This window comes from Hevea brasiliensis, unplaced genomic scaffold (genome assembly GCF_030052815.1).
Source record: "Hevea brasiliensis isolate MT/VB/25A 57/8 unplaced genomic scaffold, ASM3005281v1 Scaf311, whole genome shotgun sequence".
Classification (NCBI taxonomy): domain Eukaryota; kingdom Viridiplantae; phylum Streptophyta; class Magnoliopsida; order Malpighiales; family Euphorbiaceae; genus Hevea; species Hevea brasiliensis.
The window spans coordinates 10,881-29,236 of record NW_026614820.1 but is presented as its reverse complement, the minus strand read 5'-3'; the positions used below and the strand labels follow the sequence as shown (position 1 = coordinate 29,236).

The following is an 18,356-nucleotide window of genomic DNA, read 5'->3' as shown; positions in this document are numbered from 1 at the left end:
TAACATATGTGATTTATCTTATTTTATGGTTGTGCTCACACTTACATATTTTCTTTAGCTTATTCTCTCCTGTTTTATTATCCTATATGATTTTGCAGTAGTGAATCTAGTTCTTTTCTGAATACTCCTATTTTCCACCTTAGTACACATTATCTTTGCATTTTCTCCTTTATTCAGTTCTAATTTTGTGGATATTAATGAGTGGCACAGTTTACCTTCAGCCAAATCTGTTTCATTTTATCATGAGGTACTGAATCACTTGCAGTTCTTTCTATATATATATATATATATATATATATATATATATATATATATATATATATTTAGCATGTTCCCAGAGCTTAAGATCTTGCCTAACCTTATGCAGATCTCGCTTAACCTTAAGCTTAATCTTAAGCAATTTCTTAAGCAGTGTAAATTCATACATTTGGGATACTTTTTCACATTTTTCTCTCTAAAGCTTCATTGTTAATATCATTTTGAGCTAATTTTGAAATACTTGAGCTTATATTGATTTAATCCCCAATTGTATATATTTCATTAATTGATTAGTTTACACAATTTTGCCCATCTTTGCATTCATTTTCGACATTGAGGACAATGTTTCATTTGAGTTTGGGGGTGAGGGCAAAATTTTTGCAAAATTTAAAAAAAATTTTTTTTTTAAATTTTCATAAAATTTTCATTCATTCATTTATTGCATTTCATTCATCCATATATAGATAATCCATACACTTATACATATACCACACACATGTCTATACTTATATACATACATTTGCATATAGTTTTCATATAGATTACACTTAGTTTTAATTTGATTTATGCATTCATTTTAGGATCATGCATATCATAAAAATAATTTTTTACCTTGTCCTTAGAGGATTGAGAATTGCTCTGAAGAGCAATTGAGCTTACTTTTAGAAGGGTTTGATGGATTGAAAGTTCTAGATAGGTGCAAAGTTATTAGATTCTTGCTTTAGATTATATCTTCTTAGCCAAGGGCCACCCAATCAATTGCGTTGACTTTGAGTGCCTAAAGAAAACTCTAGGGTGCGAAGTAGCTAATTGTTGTCTCACCAATCCTAGAACAATCTTTCTAAACCTTTCAAGGCGAAATCATAGCATGCACTTGAAAAAGAAATGATCTAGGCATTCTTTGAATTTTAAACCCATATTTTAGCCTTAGCCAACCTCACTTAAAATTTTCCTTTGAAACCAATTTGAGCCTACATTTATCCCTCTTATTTCTTTGGAACCCACATTAATGTTTAGCCATAAACCCAAACACTTACCTACCCTCCATGAGAATAATTCTTTGAGTGATAGATACACTTAAAAAAAAAAAAAAAAAAAAAAGCTAGCAAATTCAATTATGGTATGTAAAGTAATTCACCACCCAAGTACACAAAGAAATGAGTTTGGGGGTGAATTGAAAGGGACAATTATAATTCAAAGTCCATGTTATTTATGTAGTCCCTCTAAAAGCTTCAAAATTATATGCTAGCATTGGTGAATAGTTGTAAAGTTCCTTCCCCCATTTGATTCAAAAAAAAAAAAAAAAGAGAAAAAAAATTTGTGTGTCTTGATCTTTTAATAATTTGATTATTCTCATATTTTGTTACCTTTATCCTTTCCTTGTTAGCCACATTATCACCCCCTTGGCCCCATTACAACCCTTGAAAGTCCTTTTTATCTTTTAATGGTGTTTTGCTACATTAGTGGAGATTGGAATAGGAGAATTGCCTATGGGATTGGGATATTATTAATCCATTCATTTACTTCCATCATTATTTGAAACACTTTAGTTTATGGATTACCCTACAGTCTATTTAGGCATGATTATTCTTTGTGATTGATTGGTTTGGGCTTGATTGTAACACCCTAGGCAAATCCCACATCGACAAAACACGGGAGAGATGCTGGGTTTATAAGTTGGTGGTTCGTAACCCCTAGTGACGCGTTTTAAAACCGTGAGGGCTTCGGTCCAGAGCGGACAATATCACTAGTGGGCCGGGCCATTACATTTGTGGTATCAGAGCCGCTCCGCGTGCAACCTTGAACGATGGTGGGGCAAACCTCAGCGAGGACGCTAAGTCCCATAAGGGCGGGTGGATTGTAACACCCTAGGCAAATCCCACATCGACAAAACACGGGAGAGATGCTGGGTTTATAAGTTGGTGGTTCGTAACCCCTAGTGACGCGTTTTAAAACCGTGAGGGCTTCGGTCCAGAGCGGACAATATCACTAGTGGGCCGGGGTAAACCTCAGTGAGGACGCTGAGTCCCATAAGGGGGGTGAATTGTAACACCCTAGGCAAATCCCACATCGGCAAAGCACGGAGATGGTCTTAGGCTCAAAAATAATGATATATAAGATGGGGGAACTAATCACGAGAGGCGCCTTTTGGTGGAATGGCCTGGAGAGTTGGAAGAACTCCAAGGTTAAACGTGCTCGCTTGAGAGAAATCCTAGGATGGGTGACCTCCTGGGAAGTTCTCCATTCCACCTATGGGACAAAACCGTGAGGCTTATGGCCAAGGCGGACAATTCCTCTAGTGGTTGGAGCCCGATCGTTACATTTGTGGTATCAGAGCCACTCCGCGTGCAACCTTGAACGATGGTGGGGCAAACCTCAGCGAGGACGCTGAGTCCCATAAGGGGGGTGGATTGTAACACCCTAGGCAAATCCCACATCGACAAAACACGGGAGAGATGCTAGGTTTATAAGTTGGTGGTTCGTAACCCCTAGTAACGCGTTTTAAAACCGTGAGGGCTTCGGTCCAGAGCGGACAATATCACTAGTGGGCCGGGCCATTACATTTGTCTGATACCACAAATGTAATGGCCCGGCCCACTAGTGATATTGTCCGCTCTGGACCGAAGGCCTCACGGTTTTAAGACAAATGTAATGGCCCAGCCCACTAGTGATATTGTCCGCTCTGGACCGAAGCCCTCACGGTTTTAAAACGCGTCACTAGGGGTTACGAACCACCAACTTATAAACCTAGCATCTCTCCCGTGTTTTGTCGATGTGGGATTTGCCTAGGGTGTTACAATCCACCCCCCTTATGGGACTCAGCGTCCTCGCTGAGGTTTGCCCCACCATCGTTCAAGGTTGCACGCGGAGCGGCTCTGATACCACAAATGTAACGATCGGGCTCCAACCACTAGAGGAATTGTCCGCTTTGGCCATAAGCCTCACGGTTTTGTCCCATAGGTGGAATGGAGAACTTAACAAGAGGTCACCCATCCTAGGATTTCTCTCAAGCGAGCACATTTAACCTTGGAGTTCTTCCAACTCTCCAGGCCATTCCACCAAAAGGCGCCTCTCGTGATTAGTTCCCCCATCTTATATATCATTACTTTTGAGCCCAATCGTTACATTGATGATATAGATAATTGACCCAAGGCTAAGCGGTGATAACTTTGGTAAGGATTAAACTCTTTGTATCTTGAAAGTGGGTATATGGTTTGTTAGTGGCTAAAGGTAAGCTTGAGAGTTTGAATAAGTAATTTTCATAAATTTAAGGTAAGGTACCCCAAATTGCATTAATTGTTTTAATTTGCTTGAGGACAAGCAAAGGTTTGAGTTTGGGGGAATTTATTACACTCATTTCATATAGGCATTTTAGGATAGTTTTGCATCCATTTTGCCCTTATATTTTAGTATATTTTATGTTTTTTTAGCTTTATTTTAGCTTATTTGTTAAATTTAAATACTTTATATTTGATTTTTGTAATTTTGTTGTTTTTGATAGGATTTTGTGGCAAATCAAAGATCAATGAGTGCATTAGAAAGTGATTTGAAGAAATTTGAAATTCTTTAAGCATGGAGGAAAGTTGAAGAAATCAAGCTTTGAAAGAGCAAGTTATCCGAAATTTGCTTAAGACTTTGCTTATAATGTTGCTTAGGGTATGTCATATAAGCTTAACCTTAAGCCTGTTCAAGCTGAAAGTCAAGCACGGCTTAAATCCTACACATTCAAGCTTTTACTCCACAACTTGCCTAGAATTGCTTAAGATCCTGCTTAGGGTAAAGCGGCAGTGCTTAAGGTGCAGCACAAGTCAAGCTGGAAGTCAAGCATGAGCAGAAAAGTCTATTTTACTCTAAGTCTGCCGAGATTTCGAGGGTCCGCAACCTTAAGCGCATGGTGCAACCAGAGGCTGAAATTTGCTAAGAAGCTGCTTAGGGTTAAGCCGTACCCTAAGCAGACTGCCCAGAACGTGAATAATGCTGCTGACTTGGATAATTTTACACCTCATTTCCTATCCACTCTTTGGCTCTTATTTACTTTTAAGGCAACTTTTTGGGACCATATAAATTCATCATTTCCTAGTTTTTGCCACAAGAGGAAAAGAGGGAGAAACAAAAAGGAAAGAAAATATAATAGAGAGAGAAGAGACGCCATTTTCTATGGAGGAGCTGCTGCAACCATCTTTTGGAGCTCCAGAAACCAGAGTTTTGGGTTCTTCTACCTGGATTTTTCTATTTTAGTCCTCTTATCATGTTTTTCTTTACTTTTCCATCAATCTTTCTTGTAAATACCATTATGAGTGAGTAAACTCTTTGGATTTCAGAGTTGGGAAATATGTTTTAGATTAATTTGTGGATTTGGACTGGGTATTTCCTTATTTTACATAAATATGAGTTTTGATTCTTTTCTTGTGTGCTTGATTTACTTGCCTAATGTTGGTACCCATTGGGTATTGTGTTAATCTTTAATTGAAGGACCGAAAGGTGAAAGTCATTGATAGATAATCAAGGATTGGAACTTAAAATCACCTAGATTTAGAAATAAACTAGGATTTTAAGAGGAATTAATTATTGGTTACAAAACTTAATGGGTTTTAAAGTAATCAAATAACATACGAAAGTAGATTTGGTTATCTTAGAACACACTTTGGTTTGCTTGAAAAAGATATCAAAGGAATTTAGAATCAATTTCCTTCAAATTCTGTTTTTTCCCTTAAAATTGGAATGCCCTAGACCAATCCGAATTAATTTATTCATAAACCCCCAACTCTGGAACCACTTTTAACATAATTAGACTTTCATTTAAATTACCCATTATTAATTTAGTTTAATTGCAAACTAGATTTAGAATTTATTTGTTTGCTCTTTACCCATTCTTATTAGATTAATCAATTTACCTTGCTTATTTATATTTACTATTTATTCATCAATCATTAGCCCAAATAATCGCTTCATTCATAGTTTGGTACTCAAACGGCAAATCCTTGTGGGAACGATACTTGATTCATCACTTTATTACTTGAAATAACCGTTATACTTGCGGATTCGCCACATCAATAACACATAATTTTCATAAAAATATAATCAAATAAAAAATTTTTAATTGATAGATATTTTTCTTTTATATATATATATATATATATATATATATATATATATAATTAAAATGACATTAAAATTATAATATGTTAATTTACATAATTAACTATAATATTTATAATACTATGCTAATATTATATAATGTATAAAAATTAATAACAAATCATATAAAAAAAATAAATCACAATTTCTTATACGTTTTGTAAAAAAATTAGTTAATAAATAATTGTGTATTTACTAAATTTATTGGTCAAAATCAGTCAAATAAAAGTGGGTTCCAAACCTTGAATATGAAAATTAATTCAAGACTCTTCCACTAAATTTACCAAATCCTTCAAATTATAGAAAAATCTTGAGTCTCCAATTGCACTGTTTTTGTGCAGTAGTTTCAACACTCGTGCCTTAACGACCGATATGCCATAAAGATTAATTTAATTGAGCACATGAATCTTATAAATTATAAAATGACTTCCCTTTTATTACAAAGGAAATTTCCCCTCTTTCTATCTTCTGCACTTGTCTTCTAGTAAATTAAAAAAAAAAATTCTATCATTTGAATACTTATAGTAATTAATAATTAAATTTTTATATTTTAAAATTTTGTATATTTTTTAAAGTAATTCACTATTTACAACATAATAATACATTTAAATATTATGATAAATTTTAACATTTTTTTAATATCCTTGAATGTAGAAAATAAAAGGCAAAAGCTCACATTTTTATCTTTATATTCTTGAAATTGAATTATTAGTTTTTAATATTTAATTGTTTACTAGTTTAGTCCCTCTATTTACTTTCTGTTCCTTTTTCATTAGTCAAAATAATTAAAAATTTAAAACATTAAAAAATTTTATGCACACTCATTGGCGTATCTGATATATAAAAAAAAATGACTTTTCTTTTATTACAAGGACTTCCCTATAGAGGGATTAATTTAATTGAGTATATGAATCTTATTAATTATAAAACAACGACTTCCCTTTTATTATAAAGAAAATTTCTCCATTTTCTATCTTCTACACTTGTCTTCTAGTGAATTATAAAAATTTTTTGTTCCCTTTTATTACAAAGAAAGTTTACTTGTTGTTCCTTTTTCATTAGTCAAAATAATTAAAATTTTAAAACATTATAAAATTTTATACATGCTCAGTGGCATATCTAATATATAAAAACCAACGACTTCCCGTTTATTACACCGACTTCCCTATAGAGGGATTAATTTAATTGAGTGCATTAATCTTATTAATTATAAAACGACGACTTCCCTTTTATTACAAAGAAAATTTCTCCACTTTCTATCCTCTACACTTGTCTTCTAGTGAATTAAAAAAAAAATTCTATCATTTGAGCACTTATAGTAATTAATAATTAAATTTTTATATTTTAAAAATTAGTCTATTTTCTATAGTAATTTCATTATTTATGACATAATACTACATTTAAATATTATGATATTTTTTAACATTTTTTTAATATCCTTGGATGCAAAAAATAAAAGGCAAAAGCTCACATTTTTGTCTTTATATTCTTGAAATTGAATTATTAGTTTTTAATATTTAATTGTTTAATAATTTAGTCCCTCTATTTATTTTTTGTTCCTTTTTCATTAGTAAAAATAATTAAAAATTTAAAACATTATAAAATTTTATGCATACTCATTGGCGTATCTAATATATAAAAAACAATGGCTTTCCTTTTATTACAATGACTTCCCTGTAGAGGGATTAATTTAACTGAGTATATGAATCTTATTAATTACAAAACAATGACTTTCTTTTTATCATAAAGAAAATTTCTCCACTTTCTATCTTCTACACAATTTCTCCACTTTCTATTTTCTACGCTTGTCTTCTAGTGAATTAAAAAATTTTTTGTTCCCTTTTATTACAATGAAAATTTACTTTTTGTTCCTTTTTCATTAGTCAAAATAATTAAAATTTTAAAACATTGTAAAAGTTTATACATGCTCAGTGGTGTATCTAATATATAAAAAACAACGACTTCTATTTTATTACAACGACTTCCCTATAGAGGGATTGATTTAATTGAGTGCATGAATCTTATTAATTATAAAACGACGGCTTCCCTTTTATTACAAAGAAAATTTCCCCACTTTCTATCTTCTAAACTTGTCTTCTAGTGAATTAAAAAAAAAAATTCTATCATTTGAGTACTTATAGTAATTAATAATTAAATTTTTATATTTTAAAAATTAGTATATTTTTATAGTAATTTCACTATTTACGACATAATACTACATTTAAATATTATGATATTTTTTAAAAAAATTTTAATATCCTTGAATGAAGAAAATAAAAGGCAAAAGCTCACATTTTTGCCTTTATATTCTTGAAATTGAATTATTAGTTTTTAATATTTGATTGTTTAATAGTTTAGTCCCTTTTTCATTAGTCAAAATAATTAAAATTTTAAAACATTATAAAATTTTATGCATACTCAACGCGTGTCTAATATATAAAAATTAACGACTTCCCTTTTAGTATAACGACTTTCCCATAGAGGGATTAATTTAATTGATTGCATGAATCTTATTAATTATAAAACAACGACTTCCCTTTTATTACAAAGAAAATTTCTCCACTTTCTATCTTCTACACTTGTCTTCTAGTGATTTAAAAAATTTTTTGTTCCCTTTTATCACAAAGAAAATTTACTTTTTGTTCCTTTTTCATTAGTCAAAATAATTTAAAAATTAAAACAATATAAAATTTTATACATGCTCAGCGGTGTGTCTAATATATAAAAAACAATGACTTCCCTTTTATTACAACGACTTCCCTATAGAGGGACTAATTTACTTGAATGCGTGAATCTTATTAATTATAAAACAACGGCTTCCTTTTTATTATAAAGAAAATTTCCTCACTTTCTATCTTCTACACTTGTCTTCTAGTGAATTAAAAAAAAAAATTTCTATCATTTGAGTACCTATAGTAACTAATAATTAAATTTTTATATTTTAAAAATTAGTGTATTTTTAATAGTAATTTCACTATTTACGACATGATACTACATTTAAATATTATGATATTTTTTAACATTTTTTAAATATCCTTGAATGCAAAAAATAAAGGCAAAAGCTCACATTTTTGTCTTTATATTCTTGAAATTGAATTATTAGTTTTTAATATTTAATTGTTTAATAGTTTAGTCGCTCTATTTACTTTTTGTTCCTTTTTCATTAGTCAAAATAATTAAAATTTTAAAACATTAAAAAATTTTATGTATACTCATTGGCGCATCTAATATATAAAAAACAATGACTTCCCTATAGAGGGATTAATTTAATTGAGTGTATGAATCTTATTAATTATAAAACAACGACTTCTCTTTTATTACAAAGAAAATTTCCCCACTTTCTATCTTCTACACTTGTCTTCTAGTGAATTAAAAAAATTTTTGGTTCCCTTTTATTACAATGAAAATTTACTTTTTGTTCCTTTTTCATTAGTCAAAATAATTAAAAATTTAAAACATTGTAAAATTTTATACATGCTCAGCGGCGTATCTAATATATAAAAAACAACGACTTCCCTTTTATTACAACGACTTCTCTATAGAGGGATTAATTTAATTGAGTGCATGAATCTTATTAATTATAAAACGATGACTTTTCTTTTATTACAAAGAAAATTTCCCCACCTTCTATCTTCTATGCTTGTCTTCTAGTGAATTAAATTTTTTTTTCTATCATTTGAGTACTTATAGTAATTAATAATTAAATTTTTATATTTTAAAAATTAGTATATTTTTTATAGTAATTTCACTATTTACGACATAATACTACATTTAAATATTATGATATTTTTTAACATTTTTTTAATATCCTTGAATGCAGAAAATAAAAGGCAAAAGCTCACATTTTTGTCATTATATTCTTGAAATTGAATTATTAGTTTTTAATATTTAATTATTTAATTGTTTAGTCCCTCTATTTACTTTTTGTTCCTTTTTCATTAGTCAAAATAATTAAAATTTTAAAATATGATAAAATTTTATGTACACTCGTTGGCGTATCTAATATATAAAAAACAATGACTTCCCTATAGAGGAATTAATTTAATTAAGTGTATGAATCTTATTAATTATAGAACAACGACTTTCCTTTTATTACAAAGAAAATTTCTCCACTTTCTATCTTCTACACTTGTCTTCTAGTGAATTAAAAAAATTTTTTGATTCCTTTTATTACAATGAAAATTTACTTTTTGTTCCTTTTTTCATTAGTCAAAATAATTAAATATTTAAAACATTGTAAAATTTTATACATGCTTAATGGCATATCTAATATATAAAAAACAACGACTTCCCTTTTATTACAATGACTCCCCTATAGAAGGATTAATTTAATTAAGTGCATGAATCTTATTAATTATAAAATGATGACTTCCCTTTTATTATAAAGAAAATTTCTCCACTTTCTATCTTTTATGCTTGTCTTCTAGTGAATTAAAAAAAAAAATTTCCTATCATTTGAGTACTTATAGTAATTAATAATTAATTTTTTCTATTTTAAAAATTAGTTTATTTTTTATAGTAATTTCACTATTTACGACATAATAGTACATTTAAATATTATTATTTTTTTAATATTTTTTTAATATCCTTGAATGCAGAAAATAAAAGGCAAAAGCTCACATTTTTGTCTTTATATTCTTGAAATTGAATTATCAGTTTTTAATATTTAATTATTTATAGTTTAGTCCCTCTATTTACTTTTTGCTTCTTTTTCATTAGACAAAATTATTAAAAATTTAAAACATTTTAAAATTTTATGCATACTCAGTCGCATATCTAATATATTAAAAAATAACTTCCCTTTTATTACAACAACTTCCCAATGGAGGGATTAATTAAATTGAGTGCATGAATCTTATTAATTGTAAAACAATGACTTCCTTTTTATTACAAAAAAAATTTGCCCACTTTCTATCTTCTACACTTGCCTTTTAGTGAATTAAAAAAAAAAAAAATTTGTTCCCTTTATTTACAAAGAAAATTTACTTTTGTTCCTTTTTCATTAGTCAAAATAATTAAAAATTTAAAATATTATAGAATTTTATACATGCCCAGTGGCGCATCTAATATATAAAAAACAACGACTTCCCTTTTTTACAATGACTTCCCTACAGAGGGATTAATTTAATTGAGTGCATGAATCTTATTAATTATAAAACGACTTCCCTTTTATTACAAAGAAAATTTTCTCACTTTCTATCTTCTACACTTGTCTTCTAGTGAATTAAAAAAATGTTTTTCTATCATTTGAGTTCTTGTGGTAATTAATAATTAAATTTTTATATTTTAAAAATTAGTATATTTTTTATAGTAATTTCACTATTTGCGACATAATACTACTTTAAATGTTATGATATTTTTTAACATTTTTTTGATATCCTTGAATGGAGAAAATAAAAGGCATGAATCTTATTAATTATAAAATAACGACTTTCTTTTTATTATAAAGAAAATTTTCTTATTTTCTAACTTCTACACTTGTCTGAGGTAAAAAAAAAAATCCTTCTACACTTATCTTCTAGTGAATTATAATTTTTTTTTCCTATCATTTGAGTACTTATAGTAATTAATAATTAAATTTTTATATTTTAAAATTAGTATTTTTTTATATTAATTTCACTATCCATGACATAATACTACATTTAAATATTATGATATTTTTTTAGAATGTTTTTAATATCCTTGAATGCAGAAAATAAAAGGCAAAAGCTCACATTTTTGTCTTTATATTCTTAAAATTGAATTATTAGTGTTTAATATTTAATTGTTTAATAGTTTAGTACCTTCATTAGTCAAAATAATTAAAAATTTAAAACATTATACATACTCAGTAACGGATCTAATATATGAAAAATCCTTTTTTTTTTTGTTAAATACTCTTTATATTTATATATATTTACATTCTTTGATCCGCATAAATTTAATTATTAAAGTCTCTTTTAAATAAAATTTAAAATTACTTAAGATAAATAAGCATATTATGAATTCAAAAGTTTTTTTTTTAATTCTATTGTAAATTTTTCATTAATGAATTTTATCAAGACAAACATGATATGATTACGTGTGTAATAAGTTAATGAGTGACTTTTAATTAAAATTTTCAATAATATTTTATTATTTAAATATTATATATTGACCCCAAAAAAAATTCTAAATCCACCACTGTACATACTGTTTATTAATAAATACTTTTTATTCATTAATATATAAAGTTCATTTTGATTAATGGTAAACTGCTCATATTAATTACGATTAAGAAATTCTAGGGGAAAAAAAAATCTTCTATATTATTCAATATTTAAGCATAACCATTTAAAAAAATTATAATATTTTTTTTTGTATAAAAACAACATGAACATAGTTTATATTGGCAAATAGTAATTCCAATAGACTTTTAGTAATTCATTTTTTTGCTAATAATATAAGTTTTATAAGAATGGTTTAAATATAAAAATTTGTCAAATATAATTATTTTTTCATTCGAAACATATGAAAACTAAATTTAATTGAAGAACTATGTACACGGATTCATATTATTTACTTTTTTTATAAATATAAAAAATTAACATAAATATCACTATTTTATTAAATTTTACTTGGAGATTAAATTTAAAATTTTATAGTCTTACAAATGACTTTGACAATTAACTATTAAATTAAATTCAATTATTAAATACTGATACTTAATGTTCAATAAATGATAGTACATTGACTTAATTTGTTGACCCAAATCTGTCAACATGAGTGGGTTCCGCAGCGAATATATAATCAATTCAAGACATTTCCAGGAAATTTATGTTTGGACGACCAAATCCTATCCTTTCAACATAATTTAGAGCAGAAGGTACAAAGAAAAACCTTTAATAGAGATTTCTTTAAAATCAGATCTCGAATATTCACGAGAGAAAGACCAAAAGAGAGCAATAACAAGTGTGAATTTATTTATTTTTACATCTTGTGAATCTCATTTAATTAATTATATTGGCTCAAATCTAGGTAGTACTAAGAAAATCTTGTTTAACTTAGTTTTCATCTAATTCTTTACCAAGGGAGAATTAAATAATTTTTTTTTCAAAAATGTAAATTTAATTCTTTTAAAGTGTTTTCATTGAAAAATTTATCAAATTAGCTTTCCAAAAGTTCAAACGGATTGAAAATCCGAGTTTGGATAAAAAAAGTTATGAGTTTTTAATCTTTAAATTTTTTAGTGCTTCTATTCGTAACTTTTCACTTTTGAGAAATGAAAATTTATTTTTTAAAGTGTTTTCATTAAAAAATTTATCAAATTAACTTTTCTTCCTTTAGTTCTACCAGGTTGAGGTTGATGATAGTAGTGAATGCCGAGGCTGAGGAAGGCTGGCAATGATTGATCTTAATTTTCATGCTAAGGAAGTGTAGAGAAATTTTGTTTTGAATATTATCTTTTTTTTCTTAATCCTAGTTGTTCAACTTGTTATTGTGCCACATCAACCTATATTTTTGACATTTTGGCATAGAATGGCGCGTGTAACTCATTCTTTAATTAGGTTATACAAATTTGAGATTAAGGGTGATGGATTTAAGGAGTTTAGGTGTTTAATATATCACAAAATTTGTTCAGGTGTGTAAAAGGCAAAATTTAAACTATTCAAGTGTCTAAAAATATATTTAAACAAAAAAACAAAATTCGTCTCAATTCCCATATTCAATATATATATAATAATTAGGATAAATGTAATCATTTAATAATTTAAAAATATTAAAATGACATAAAATATTTTAAAATTAGATATTATAAAAAAAAACTAAAGTTAAAAATTGAGAGATTTCAATCAATTAAAATAAAAAGGAAAAAAAATAATAAGATTTTTATTGAATACAAACTCAAAAAAATAATAATATTCTCCGCATGGATGCTTGGAAGATTTTATTTTATTATTTAGACACGGCCGAGTCCTTTCAACTTCTTTTTATTATGAAAAAACAAAGATTTTATTAAGGAAAAGAAAAGAGATAAGAGGAGAATTGAAACAGACATGCACTAACAGAGAAAAATAAGAGGCTAACCCCACACAGGCAAAACAACAAACACATGGCCCCAAAAGCTAAGCTATAGAACTCCTTTATTTCCGACTTAATTGAGAAGGTGCGAAGAAACATCTCTATTCTCCAATCTCCAATTTCTATAAAGGCAGATATTGTTTAGCTTCTTGAACTCAAAAAGGCTCTCAAGACAAAGACCAAAAAAAGGGAAGCAAAAATGAGTGTGAAATTAGTGTCTCAAGTCAGTTTCAGTTTGGCACTATTGTTAACTATTCAGTTGGCAATAGCAAAGGGACCTATTGCAAAGCCTAGCTGTACAGACCATTGCGGAAATATAGATATTCCATACCCATTCGGAATGGGTGAGAAGGATTGTTATTTCAATGAATGGTTTGAGATTGAGTGCAAAGAAAGTAGAGCTTTTATAAGTAAAATCAAAATGGAGCTCCTCAATATTTCTACCGTAGGCCGGGCTAACGTCAAAAGTCCAATAATATCCTCCAATTGTTCCGACAGGGTGTCCGATTTGCCTTTCAATTTGACGGGAAGTCCTTTCTTCATTTCCGACTACAACGTATTCACTGCAGTAGGTTGCAACACCCGTGCTTTAATGATCGATCAATCTCTCCAACGCCTTGGGTGTGATTCAAAATGCCTTAGCCATAAGAAGGATGTTGATTGGAGACAAATGCTTCCTAATTTCATAGAAGAGGATTCCAGTAGTAATTATTTGATAGCGGACGATTATTGTAACGGCACCGATTGCTGTCAGGTTACAATACCTTCATCCCTTCAGGTTTTCAATGCAAGTTTTCAAGCCATAAATAATCAAAGCACAGATGGTTGCAAGCTGGCATTTCTAGCAGGAACATATGGGCCGAACTCCTGGAGGAAAAAGGATCCAAATGTCCAGTTTCCGATGGTGCTAGATTGGATGCTCTATTCGAACCGAACTGAAAGTTATAATTGGATGATCAATTCCGGCTTTTGGAGTGGCAATTACTCGGGGTCGGAATCTCTGTATTGCTTCTACGTTTCTTCTTCTATTAATGAGGCAGCAGTATTCCGTTGTTATTGCAACCGTGGGTATGAGGGCAATCCTTACATTCGATGCACAGGTAAGATTGATTGCGTAATATATTATATATGTGTTACTATAATTTACATTAACTTTAATGACTATAATAAGAGGGGCATGGAGATATTTAAGAGGGGCCGAGTGCATAGTGGAGTCGCGCATGGAGTATTGAGCGGGCTGATATTCTTGTAAAGAAGAGTACATTTTATATGTTGAATATATTGTATTTAATTAAATTAAAATATGTTTTTTTATATCATTAATGTCATTAATTTTGTTTTAATGAAAATATAATTAAATAATTAATGCTGTTAATTATTATTGTTTAAAGATAAAAAGAAATTATGTCAATTTTTTCAATAAACTAAAACGTTGCGTAGAGATTATATTCATACATATCTTAAAAATTGTTATTATGTTTATAGTAAGTTCAAATTTTATCCAAATTCATATATCGATAGATAGCTTGAAATAAATACATAAATTTTATCCAAAAAAAAAAAAAAGTAAACAATCACTCACAGCTAAATCAGGATTTCATTTTAGTGTTATATATATATATATTGATTTTTAATTTTTTTACATAATATATTAAAGAAAAAATTAATTATTTAGTCTTTTTACTTTAAAAAAATATACTATTTATTCCTTCTATTTTTAGTCCACTTCATATCTTCTTATTCGAAGAGTTTTACTTGAATACCACTCCCGGCGAATGTGAAAATATCACGTATTTAAATTAAAAAAAAATGTTTAGTATCTTCGTAAATTTTTTCGTTAGTCACTAAATTTTAATACCAATCAAATTACAATTCACTTTCTCTATTTTAATAAAACTAATTAGTTGTTACCTATATTTTGAAAAATTTTATTTGATTCTTCTTAATAGTAAATTATAGTAATTATTATAGTAAATTTATAAACATATATAAAATTATGATGATAAATAAAAATTTATTATTACAAAAAATGTGCATGTATTATTTTAGAGTTTGAAATTCATATACTAAAAGTGGACTTATTTGAGAATTCAACTGCTTAATTAAATGCACACATAATTTAATTAGAAGGTATTAATATGTTATTATCCATCTACCAATAGTACTATTCTTTTTCATTCACTTATTCTTTTCCATTTTGACTTTGTTATATTAGATATTGATGAATGCAAAGAGCAAAAGCATCATTGCAAGGGAATAACAAGATGTGTGAATACTTCCGGATCATTTAAATGTGTACCTGACGCAAAATGGATTATATTGTTGGTAAGTCTTCTTTTGCCCAATAATATCATTAAATCATGTAAAGAGCTATAATATTTTCTACCATTTTTATGATCTAAAAAAATTTTAAGCAAATTTAATTAGTCTATACCATGTTATCCTTAATGGAATTATTTTTTATTAATACAATTATAAATAAATATATGATTTAATTATTTTAAAAAGTTTTGAATTATAAATAATATGAGATGATATAATTATGAAATCTATTATTTCTTAATTTCTATTGATTAATCTATAAATCAAATGAGTTTGCTTAATGATTTCTCTAAGTTTTATGGGTACTTTGACTAATGACTAAGTATGTTTTTTTTTTTTTTTTCTTACTTATATTGACTTTGTTAAGTTAGTAAGTAATCATTTTAATATGTATTCAATTTTTTTTATGGTGAGAGTTATTTAGTGCACAGGCGGGATTATTGGAGTATTGGTAATAGTCTTTGGTATTCAGATGTTGTGCAAGCTTATGAAGAAAAGAAGGAACATCCAACTCAAAAAAAAGTTCTTTGAAAGGAATGGTGGCTTGCTGTTACAACAACAATTAACTTCAAGTGATGGTAGTGTTAAGAAAACACAAATATTTACATCAAAGGAGTTGGAAAAAGCCACTGATCGTTTCAATGATAACAGAATACTTGGTCAGGGAGGTCAGGGCACAGTGTATAAGGGAATGCTAGCAGATGGAAGAATTGTTGCTGTCAAAATGTCCAAATTAGTTGATGAGGAAAATTTACAAGAATTTATCAATGAACTTGTGATTCTTTCTCAGATAAATCACAGGAATGTTGTTAGGTTGTTGGGATGTTGCTTGGAGACCGAAGTTCCTTTGCTGGTCTATGAATTCATACCTAATGGATCTCTTTTCCAATATCTCCATGACCAAAGTGAGGAGGATTCACTACCATGGGAAATGAGAGTAAGAATTGCTAGTGAAATTCTTTGGGGCAATTGCATATTTACACTCAAAAGCTTCTATTCCAGTTTATCATCGTGACATTAAGTCCACAAATATACTCTTAGATGAGAAACACAGAGCAAAAGTATCAGATTTTGGAACTTCAAGATCAATTGCCATTGATCAAACTCATTTGACAACTCACGTGCATGGCACTTTTGGTTATTTGGATCCAGAGTACTTCCAATCTAGCCAATTTACAGATAAAAGTGATGTTTATAGCTTTGGAGTGGTTCTGGTGGAGCTTTTAAGTGGACAAAAGCCAATTTATTTAAGTAGCTCACAAGAAACTATGAGCTTAGCAACAAATTTTATTCTTTTGATGGAAGAGAGTAGACTTTTTGACATTATTGATGCTCGCATTACAGAGGATTGCCATGATGAAGAAATTGTTGCAGTAGCTAATTTGGCACTAAGATGCTTAAATTTGAATGGAAAGAAACGACCTACAATGAAAGAAGTTACAATAGAGTTAGAAAGGATTCGAGCATCCCCAAGTAACAAGTTGAATGTTCAACAAAACACTGAAAAGACTGAAAATACTGAAGAGGCTGCTGAAGTAATTATGTTGGAATTGGATGATGTTCCTACTTCAATTACTTGTGATTTTAGTAGTGTTGAAGCTATAGCACTAGATCTCAAACCATTGATTTCTAACGGAGCTTGATGATCAAGAAGATTAAACTTCTATTGGAAGGTATGTTTTAGTTTTTTTTTTTTTTTAGACCGGTTTAAGCTTTTACTACTGCTTTTTTTTCTCCTCTTTCATAACATGTAATAATATTAATTCTTGCTTTGTAGAACATTTAATAATATTAATTACTTACAGAACCTGATGATCAAGAAGGCTATGTGTGTATTTCAATCAAAGCATATATGTTTCATTTTTTTCTTACACTGGTCCTTTATTATTGCCTTTTATTTCCTCTTTTTATTATTGCCTTTTATTTCCTCTTTTACATTAAAGTTGTTGAAGAAACTAACTAAAGAATCTAAATAATATACATTGCTTCGTGGGAAATTCTTATGTGTACTTGGTCCATTGTATAGCGGCTCAAGTTATAGGATGGGAAGCCACTCAAGTTACCTAGGTTATAGGATGGGGAGCCACTCAAGTTTTTAAATTTAAAATTTTCTCCAAAAAATTTAGTATATTATGCTGTTGTCCTGCCCTCCACTTGAATTTACCTAACAAAAAAATTTACTCCTCCAATATTTTCATTTTTATTCTATCTATGTACTTTATATATATTTTATTTATTTTTTGTATTATTTAATCTTATCTCTACATTTAATTAAATTTTATTTAGTTCCATTTTAATATTTATTTTTTGTAATCTCAAAAATGAAATTTATTTTGGTCATTGTATTATGATAACTTTTTATCAGATTTTTTTACTTAACATTTTAGATCTTTGGTTAGATATGTTAGATGGATATGTGCTAACGTGTGGTATGGATTTTTTTAATTAAAATTTTCCTAATTATTTAAAATTAATAAAAATATATGATTTATAAAAAAAAATTAAAATTGATTTTTGTTTAATAAAAGTTTAAACTATTTTTTGGATTCATTGGAGGCACAATAGGCCAAATGTAATTGATGAGCTACATAGTGGGA

The 18,356-nt window shown here is 28.5% G+C and overlaps 1 pseudogene; it reads left to right on the top strand.

Moving 5' to 3' along the window:
- The first annotated feature begins 13,609 nt into the window (after positions 1–13,609).
- On the top strand, positions 13,610–17,630 carry LOC110649558 (wall-associated receptor kinase-like 8; annotated as a pseudogene).
- Positions 17,631–18,356: the final 726 nt, after the last annotated feature.